Source organism: Canis lupus, chromosome 6, assembly GCF_048164855.1.
Source record: "Canis lupus baileyi chromosome 6, mCanLup2.hap1, whole genome shotgun sequence".
Classification (NCBI taxonomy): Eukaryota; Metazoa; Chordata; class Mammalia; order Carnivora; family Canidae; genus Canis; species Canis lupus.
The window spans coordinates 65945444-65954532 of NC_132843.1; the positions used below are offsets into that span (position 1 = coordinate 65945444).

Consider the following 9089-nt stretch of genomic DNA (forward strand, 5'->3'; position numbering starts at 1 on the left):
GAGTCTCCCAGACAAGCCATGGTGGGTGGAGTCCTGACATGGCACTAACAAGCAGCTCTCCATCCTGTCCATGACATCCACACCCAACCTCAGGGCCAAGTGGGTGGCTAAGAGGGGACTCCTTCCCTCATGGAACCTTTCCTTGTCTTAAGCAAACTTGGAAGGAAGCCTGGTAAGTGTGGGTAACGCTCCAGAGCAGAGCCGAGAAAGCAACAAACAAGATTTTTATCCACCCTGGGGGCACCTCTGCTTTCTCCATCTTACTTGTTGTCTCCTCCAAACACCTTGACCCTCATTGAACAAAACCCTAAATTTTCACTTAAGACTAGAAGCTGTCATAGCTCAAAGTCTCACCACGTTTACCTTGGGGGTAGAGGAGGAGAAGGTAGGGAGGTTCATGCAAGTGCAAAAGTCCTCAGGCTCCAGGCCAGAAGGTGAACCTCTGATTTGCGGGAAAGACATGGATTCCACCTGTCGGGCTATTCCCTCTTTGATTTTAGGATGTGACTGCCAGACTGGTCAGGCATTGGCCTCATCACAACTCTGCTTCAAGCCAGCAGAAAAACTGGGTTAGGAGATGCTGGGCCCACTCTGACAGCATTTCTGCCTTTCACTCCCTCCCTGGCTTTGTGCTTGATGTTCCTTTCTTGGTGTGAACTGGGTCTAGGAGAGAAGCCAAGGCCTTGCTGACTATGTACTCCTCACTCCCTGGTTGGTGCACACACTCCAGAAAGTTCTGTTGGGGATAAACTGAAAGTACCAGCAAGATTGACAGTTGATCATGATTGGCCTGCTCCACCCATGAGTCACTTTTATCCTATCCAGGAAATGTCAGCACTGACTTTAATTAAGAAAGCTCTGAGAACATGCTGGTGACCTTTCATCTGATCTTCTGAACCATCCTTCAGGGCCTAGATCAATTTCTACTCCATGACAAAACCCTCCCTTCCACCGCACCTTGCCGCCATCTTCTCCCTTCACCTTCTGGATTCACACTATTTAACGGTCACAACTCTCTTTTGTCTTCTTTCATCACTTCCTGTGGGCCTCCTCTTGTCATGTCCACATAAAACTTTGTACTAGGGGCCAAGGGGCAGGTATAACATGGTGCCCCCTCCCATCCTTCAGGGTTGCTTCCAGTGCTTCCAACGCAGTCAAGAAGATTATATATATACATCTCAACTACCATCTCACATGGTTCCATGACAGAGATTCAGAGCAAATGTTACAGACCTCACAGGTGGCCTCTGAAAAGTGACTTTTTGAAACATATAGGATTTGGATGGCAGGGGTCAGTCTAGGAGAAGACTTCGTGGTAAAAGACCAGAATGGACAAAAGCATGAAGACAAAAAATGATGGCTGGGGAACCACCGGGATGGGTCCCAACCAGGCTAGCTCCTTTAAATTGGCCCAGTCAGCACCTGGGCTTCACTCTTCCAGGATTTACCCACTTTGGCAGCTTTCTGCCCAGGGCCATCAGCGTGCAGTGACTCAGAGAGGCTGCAGGAAGAAGTAGAAGAATGTGGTCACCTACTGTTAAAACCCAAAGTCATCCCAATTTTGCATGTGTGGGTAATCCTGCTAACCTGTGGACCTGATCAACACCAGGATGCTCTTCATGGGCCTCAGCTTTAGGAGGTACCACTGCAAATATGGCCTGCCTGAGAGGTGATAGAGCTGGCCACTAAGCACTCCTCAGCCACCCTGTTTGCTTCTGTAGGCTAGTCAACAAGCCCTGCGGCTGGGTTAAAGCTCAGAGGACAGTAGGGGTGGGCTCTGCTGGGGTTGCAGCCCTGCCAAGGCTAGGGAAAAACAAGAGAGGAGAGCACCTATAGGTAGCATAGAGGCTGGACCCCTGGAGGCACCCTGCTCCACCCTCCCTGTTGATGTTCAGTCCTGGGGCAGAGGGGTGGGTGGTGGGCCCAGATGTACTAGGTTTTCTTGATAGATTAAGGTCAATTTCGTAACTGAAGGGCTAGCCATGGGCTCTAATCACACAGATGAGAATTTGGCCTACCTCCATCAAAACCACTGGGGGATTCCCAGTAACTATCCGGGAGATTCTGATTCAGAGGTTCTAGGGAAGCCTCTGAGTCATTCATTCATTCTTTCATCTATTTTAACAAGCATGCAATACCCCTCTAAGAAGGCTTGGAATTAGAAAAAATTAGGCCCACAACTGGTTATAGATGGCTACAGCGTGTAGAGCAGCTGGCATCCTGACCTCATCTGTGCCTCAAATCACTCTGAGACTGGCCTCCTGTGTGGTGCTTTCCAGAGCAAGAAAGAGCCTTTTGCTTATCCGGTGGGAAGCAGTCCCTCATCCAAGGGGCAATGCTGACACCTGCTGGTCAGTTCTAGAAACATCTCCCATTCTCCAGATGCCTGGCGTAAGCAGAGGTGAGAAGCCAGGTGGCAAGGCCCTGCTTCCCTCTTGTTCTGCCTTTGAACGTCCTACTCTGAGAACTACAGTATCCCCCAATCTTGTACCTCGTCTGCAGTTTCTCATTTGAGCCCATCTTCCCTGGGCAGCCACTAGTCAAGGCAGATCCTGTTAGTCCGATACCTTGCCCTGAATTCCATTCAGTTTAGCACACACTTGATACGAGCCAGGTGTGGTGGGTTGGCCACATGGAAGAAAATGATGCAGGGCCTCTTGCAGAGGTGGTGTTTCATGGATGTGGATAATTCCTATCCGAGGTGATGTCTGAGCTGAGTCCTCAAGGATAAGTGGGAGTTGGCCTGGTGAAAAATGGGAAAGGAGATTGCAGGCAAAGACATTAGCAAGATAGAATGTTCTGGCTGTTTGCATATTTTAAAAGCACAATTGTTTTATTTTATTTTATTTTTTTAATTTTTTTTTATTTTTTATTTATGATAGGCACACAGTGAGAGAGAGAGAGAGAGGCAGAGACACAGGCAGAGGGAGAAGCAGGCTCCATGCACCGGGAGCCCGACGTGGGATTCGATCCCGGGTCTCCAGGATCACGCCCTGGGCCAAAGGCAGGCGCTAAACCGCTGCGCCACCCAAGGATCCCAATTGTTTTATTTTTAATACACTTCTCTGATGTCCCAAAATGATAGAAATGCAAACATTTCCCATCAATTTCTGGCAGGTTTAGTGATTAGGAGAAAGGGAAACAAGATTTTTTTTCAGCTGTTAAAATTAGATTTGGGGTTTTAGAGGTCTCCAGGTCTGTTGTGACCATACAAGAGACAGGTATAGGGTTGAGGAAAGAAGCTGTGTTACTAGGCAGGAGGCAGAGAAGCCTTCTCCCCTCTAGAGAGTTCTCCTGGCCAGCGAGGGGAGAGGGCTCTAAGTCACCAACTGCAACCTGGTCCTGTGGCGGGCCACACAAGTGTCCAGGCCCGGAGGGAAGTGGCTGCATTTGCACCCTTGCAAAGAACTTTCAGGTTCTGAGAATAGTGGAGAAGCATCCCAGAGCTAGTGGACCTATGAGCCCCATCCGGAAAGAGCCCCAGATGTCTCCATGGTAATCCCTGTCGATAAATGCCCGACCACCAGACCCTCAGCCCTATGAAGGACTTGGGGAATCTTGACATTGCCTCAGAAATAGAGAAACACAGATTTCGAACCACAATGAGAAAATAAAGGAACTCAGTGTTCTGGTACACCTGAGGGTGCCGCAGTTCATACGGGTCATAGGTGCAAGGAAGGACAGGACATGGCCTCAGAATATAATGGAGAAGGTGTACCTATTATAAAGCTAGTTAAACTGTCTGGGTGGTGGGTGGGAGGCCGCCAGTCCAGGACATTCTGTTGCTCTGGTGGTTCTAGGATCTTAGCCAAAGGTTTCCCCCCAGAAAGCACTAGGCCTTATTTTGTGCCCCAAAATGCTGTGGTCATCTGGCTCCTGAAATCCACCTCTGCACTCACTCTGGGGCCACTCACAAAGAGACCAAATTTGCTCATGTTCTGCTTCTGCTCATAAACCTTCAGCAAAAGAAATATATACCTTCCAAAGTAGATACCCTTCAGTGGTCCCTCAGAGCTCCCAGGATGGAGCCCAAACTCCTTGAGCACACTCTCAAACCACCTGCTCACCTCTTCATTTGTCTCGCCACACTTTGGACTACTTGAGAACGGAACAGTGTGTGGATCACAATTCCTTCTATGGCACCAGCACAGTGCCCTGATATTAAAGGGGGTATTCAGCAAGGTTTCTTATAGGAAATGAGATCTACAGGATTGGAGTGCAGTTTCACGAAGAGAAAGCATGGCAGCAAATGCAAAGGCCCTGGGGCTGGGGGAGAGTGTGGCAGGTTATGAAAGATGCAAAGGACACTGTGGTTGGGATAGAGAGAGAGAGTGAACAGGTGGCATGGAATTTGGTCTATTAGGCTCTAGGTGTTGTGGGAAGTTACTGAAATGTGTTGAGCTGGATAGAAGGGTTATCCTATATCCACCACATCCTCTCTTTCTTTTTTGCTCTCACCGAACACAGTCTCTCTTCTGAGAACAGTTCCCTGCAGCCTTCTCCAGTGGTGCTTATTTTTCTCGGTCACATCCTTCCTACCGCGGGGTGGAGCAGGTGTCTTCCTCTTTCCTTCTTGCTGTTTCAAGCCATTCTTCCTTTATACTTCTCAGCTTTGAAGGTCAAGTCGTCAGTCTGCAGCGCCCACCAGCCCCCCATTGGGCCAGTCTCCCACAAACCCCAGATGACTACCCTTCATTTCTTGTAGGGCTCTTGGTACCTGGTTCGATGTCACTCTCACCAGCACCATCTGTCATCACTCTTGCACGTAGCTGGCTTCTCAGTTCCCTGGGCGCCTCTTCCCCAGAGGTCTTGTCCCGGCCCTATCTCAAATACTCAAGAGCCTGACATTAACAGTGACTGCATCCTTTCCAGAACCTCAATTCGGTGCGTCTCCCTCTCTGACCAGCACCTCCCAACTTCACAGCTTAGGGCTCCTGAAATCTCATCATCGGCAATCCTCTCAGTGAAGGGTCCCTTCTCTCACCTTCAACTCATACCCTACTTTTCTCTCTCCCCACCAACCTTGGCTCAAATTCCACAGTTTACCACTTTAATCACTTCTTTTCTCATATGCTCTCATCCCCAATACCCCTTTTTGCTTCACTGTTTTGTTTGGCAAAGCTCTGCCCTGGTAAACTCCATTTCTGAGCCCACTCCATGCCTGTGCCCACACAGCGTGGACCATGGCAGCAGGAAAGTACGTACTCTTCCTGACTGGTCGTGACCGCTACCCTCTGGTGGGCCTCTACTGCTGCCTGGCGATCACGGACCCATGCACTCTCCCACTCTCCTAGATGAATCCTTTCTCTGCTGGCCCCCACACCTCCTGCCCCACCTGCCATCTCAGCCAAGACCTTGCTTCCTATTGCATGGAGAAAAAGCAGCCCTAGAGATTTCAGGTTGTACTACAAAGCTGTGGTCATCAAGACAGTGTGGTACTGGCACAAAAACAGACACATAGATCAATGGAACAGAATAGAGAATCCAGAGATGGGCCCTCAACTCGATGGTCAACTAATATTTGACTAAGCAAGAAAGACTATCCACTGGGAAAAGGACAGTCTATTCAATAAATGGTGCTGGGAAAATTGAACATCCACATGCAGAAGAATGAAACTAGACCATTCTCTTACACCATACACAAAGATAAACTCAAAATGGATGAAAGATCTAAATGTGAGACAAGATTCCATCAAAATCCTAGAGAAGAACACAGGCAACACCCTTTTTGAACTCGGCCACAGTAACTTCTTGCAAGATACATCCACGAAGGCAAAAGAAACAAAAGCAAAAATGAACTATTGGGACTTCATCAAGATAAGAAGCTTTTGCACAGCAAAGGATACAGTCAACAAAACTAAAAGACAACCTACAGAATGGGAGAAGATATTTGCAAATGACGTGTCAGATAAAGGGCTAGTTTCCAAGATCTATAAAGAACTTATCAAACTCAACAGCAAAGAAACAAACAATCCAATCATGAAATGGGCAAAAGACATGAACAGAAATCTCACAGAGGAAGACATAGACATGGCCAACACGCACATGAGAAAATGCTCTGCATCACTTGCCATCAGGGAAATACAAATCAAAACCACAATGAGATACCACCTCACACCAGTGAGAATGGGGCAAATTAACAAGGCAGGAAACAACAAATGTTGGAGAGGATGCGGAGAAAAGGGAACCCTCTTACACTGTTGGTGGGAATGTGAACTGGTGCAGCCACTCTGGAAAACTGTGTGGAGGTTCCTCAAAGAGTTAAAAATAGACCTGCCCTACGGCCCAGCAATTGCACTGTTGGGGATTTACCCCAAAGATACAGATGCAATGAAACGCCGGGACACCTGCACCCCGATGTTTATAGCAGCAATGTCCACGATAGCCACACTGTGGAAGGAGCCTCGGTGTCCAACGAAAGATGAATGGATAAAGAAGATGTGGTTTATGTATACAATGGAATATTACTCAGCTCTTAGAAATGACAAATACCCACCATTTGCTTCAACGTGGATGGAACTGGAGGGTATTATGCTGAGTGAAGTAAGTCAGTCGGAGAAGGACGAACATTATATGTTCTCATTCATTTGGGGAATATAAATAATAGTGAAAGGGAATATAAGGGAAGGGAGAAGAAATGTGTGGGAAATATCAGAAAGGGAGACAGAACGTAAAGACTGCTAACTCTGGGAAACGAACTAGGGGTGGTAGAAGGGGAGGAGGGCGGGGGGTGGGAGTGAATGGGTGACGGGCACCGGGGGTTATTCTGTATGTTGGTAAATTGAACACCAATAAAAAATAAATTAAAAAAAAAAGAAAAAAAAGAAAGAGCCCTTCCTCAAGCTCCCGCCTCTACATCTCTCCACCCACCTGCATCTGTGTCCGGGTCATCTAACTTTTCCCCTGCTCCTGTGGATGAGCTGCCTGTGCAGAGGCCAACCTTCGCTCATGCCCTGGATCTCCTCGTCTGTCACTTTTTGAAGGACATCACCCCAGCAATTCCCACCACTGCTGCCTCATCTCACTAATGTTTCCTTCTCCACTGGGTAATTTCAAAACCTACTGTTCTCATTCTCAGCTCTTACAGCGAAACTCCTTGAATGTACTGTCTACACTCATTGGCTACAATTCCTCTCTCCTCCATTCCAATCAATTTCTGAAGCCTGTGTGGCTAAATCAAATGGTAAACTCATAGCCCTCATTTAAAATAAGCTCTCAGCAGCACTTGACCTAATGGATCACTTCCTTCTCCTTGGATCACTTCTTCCCTTAATCTCCAGAACATTACATCCTTCTGGTGTCTCTTCAAGTCCCTGTGTTCTCTGCTATTCATCTTGTTTGCTGGGTCCTCTCATCTCCCCATTTCTCAGAGTCGTTCCTTGCACCTCTTCCCTCCACTATGTACAATATACTCTTTTGGGGACTTGTATACTCACACGGCTTTAAATGCAATCCATACAGTCATAACTCTTTAAATTTACATTCTACCAATATCTCTGTCTTGAAGTCAGATGACTATATCCAATCCAGTACTGATTTCAATGATCTCTTATCTATTAACTATCAAATATCTCTAGTCACTGTCCAAGCCTAACCTCCTTGATCTTTTCTCCTGAAATCTATTCCCCAGTGTCTTCTCCAACTCAGTTAAGGGCAATACCACTCTTCCAGTTGCTCGGGTCCAAAATCTTAGGGTTGTCCTTGATGCCTCTCTGTCTTTTGCTTTCACATCCCATTTATAACCAAATCATGTTAGTTCTAACCTCAGAATCAATCTGGAATTTGAACAGTTCTCACCATTGGTGGCCATTTTAGTCCCAACCACTGCAAAGCCTCCTAACTGATCTTCCTGAGTCTGCTGTTATTCTTATCAGCTTTCTTAAATATATATTTTTTTAAGATTTTATTTATTTATTCATGAGAGACACACAGGGAGGCAGAGACATAAGCAGAGGGAAAAGCAGATTCCATGCAGGGAGCCTGATGTGGGACTCGATCCTGGGACTCAATCCTGGGACTCCTGGATCACACCCTAAGATGAAGGCAGACGTTCAACCACTGAGCCATCCAGGCATCCCCTCATCAGCTTTCTTAAAACAGCAGTCAGACGGCTCTGGTTAGCATCTTACTCACAGCAAAAGCCAAACTGCTTAAAATGACATACAAGACCCGATACAATCTGGCTGCGACCTCATCTTCTTCCTTACACTTGGCTCACTCTTGCCAGCCAGCCAGGCCTCCTCTTCCCCCACATTCTAGGCATGTCCCTGCCACAGGGGCTTTGCACTGGTTCTTCCCTCTCTTGCCTTCTCAGAGACATCTGTACATTTTGCTATCTTGCCTCCTTCCAGATTTTGCACAAAAGTTATCTCCTTAATGAGATCTAGCTCAGCGATGCAATTCAAATCAGAGTCCCCATCCCCTCACTTCCAAGCCCCTTAACACTGTTTGATTTTTCCCATAGCACACTTATCAACATCTAACAGGCACTCTAATTAGCTTATTTATTAAGTTTATTTGGGGGATTGGAGGCTTAAGATTAAAAAGTTTATTTCTCTCCCATGCTACATGTTCTCTGTGGGTCCACACAGAGGCTCTACTCACCAGAGCCATTTAGGGATCCAGGTTACTTGATGATGAGCTATCACCATCTCAGACGTTGCTGGTTGCCAACTGAGAGGAGAAGAGGGAACTTGGAGTCTCAGTGAGAAAAAGACATGCTCCGTCTGAAAGACACCCACATCTCATTGGCCAGAAGAAGTAATCACATGGTCCTGACTAACCACAAAGGGCCAGGGAATAAAATTCTACTGAACGTTAAGAAGGGAGAAACTGGAAATCTTTGATGGACAACATCAGATGATTACAAAACAGTCGATAATTATTAAATGAACAAATGAATAAACTTGAGTGGGGTCAGTTAGAAGCTTTTACTATTGGTGAAGCCTTATATGTTGGAAATGGAGGAAGGGGAAGGAATATGATACAGGAGTCAGTGACTAATGAGATGTGTAGATTGTGAGGAAGTCCAATTGACTCCCAGATTTTCCATCTGGGTGATGGAGGAAGGGTAACAGTGATTAAAAAAA

At 46.8% G+C, this 9089-nt stretch overlaps 1 long non-coding RNA gene across 1 annotated transcript; it reads right to left on the bottom strand.

The window, feature by feature from the left end:
• Positions 1-446: 446 nt before the first annotated feature.
• LOC140635811 (uncharacterized) lies at positions 447-8699 on the bottom strand. The gene is made up of 3 exons (XR_012033136.1): positions 8605-8699; positions 2492-2743; positions 447-1501 (listed from the first exon to the last, which is right to left on the bottom strand). It is a non-coding gene; the product is annotated as an uncharacterized lncRNA (long non-coding RNA).
• Between the last annotated feature and the right edge of the window lie 390 nt (positions 8700-9089).